This window comes from Penaeus monodon, chromosome 22 (assembly GCF_015228065.2).
Source record: "Penaeus monodon isolate SGIC_2016 chromosome 22, NSTDA_Pmon_1, whole genome shotgun sequence".
Classification (NCBI taxonomy): domain Eukaryota; kingdom Metazoa; phylum Arthropoda; class Malacostraca; order Decapoda; family Penaeidae; genus Penaeus; species Penaeus monodon.
This window is the reverse complement of record NC_051407.1, coordinates 26,698,614-26,699,282: the sequence shown is the minus strand read 5'-3', so window position 1 is coordinate 26,699,282 and position 669 is coordinate 26,698,614. Positions and strand designations below refer to the sequence as shown.

Below are 669 nucleotides of genomic sequence, written 5' to 3'. Positions count from 1 at the left end.
CGGCGCGAGTTCGATGGCCAGCTGCTTCGTGGCCATGATGAGCGCCGCCTTCGTCATGCTGTAGATCGTGAAATAGGGCGGCGTGGGCGTCTCTCCGCCTATGTCGCCGATGTTGAGGATGCAGCCGCCCGCGCGCTTCACGTGGGGCGCCGCGACCTGCGATTGGCAGAAGATTTAGATCCTGAGGGTTTTAATAGGGCAATAATGATGTTAGTAATGACGTTGGTTGTTGGTAATGATGTTAGTAATAATGTTAGTAATGGTGTTGGTTGTTAGTAATGATGTTAGTAACGACGTTGGTTGTTAGTAATGATGTTAGTAATGATGTTGGTTGTTAGTAATGATGTTAGTAAAGATGTTGGTTGTTAGTAATGATGTTAGTAAAGATGTTGGTTGTTAGTAATGATGTTAGTAAAGACTTTGGTTGTTAGTATGATGTTAGTATGACGTTGTTGTTATAATGTGTTTAGTAATGACGTTTGTTTGTTATAATGTTTTAATGACGTTGTTTTTTTAGTAATGATGTTAGTAATGCCGTTGGTTTTTGTAATGACGTTGTTGTTGGTAATGATGTTATAATAATGTTAGTAATGGTTTGTTTTTAGTAATATTTTTAGAAACGACTTTTGGTGTTATAATGATTTAGTAATGTGTTAGTATAGTGTTGGT

At 38.4% G+C, this 669-nt stretch overlaps 1 pseudogene; it reads right to left on the bottom strand.

Annotated features, from left to right (window-relative positions):
- LOC119587053 overlaps nucleotides 1-669 on the bottom strand; it is a 10,582-nt pseudogene that overhangs the window by 736 nt on the left and 9,177 nt on the right.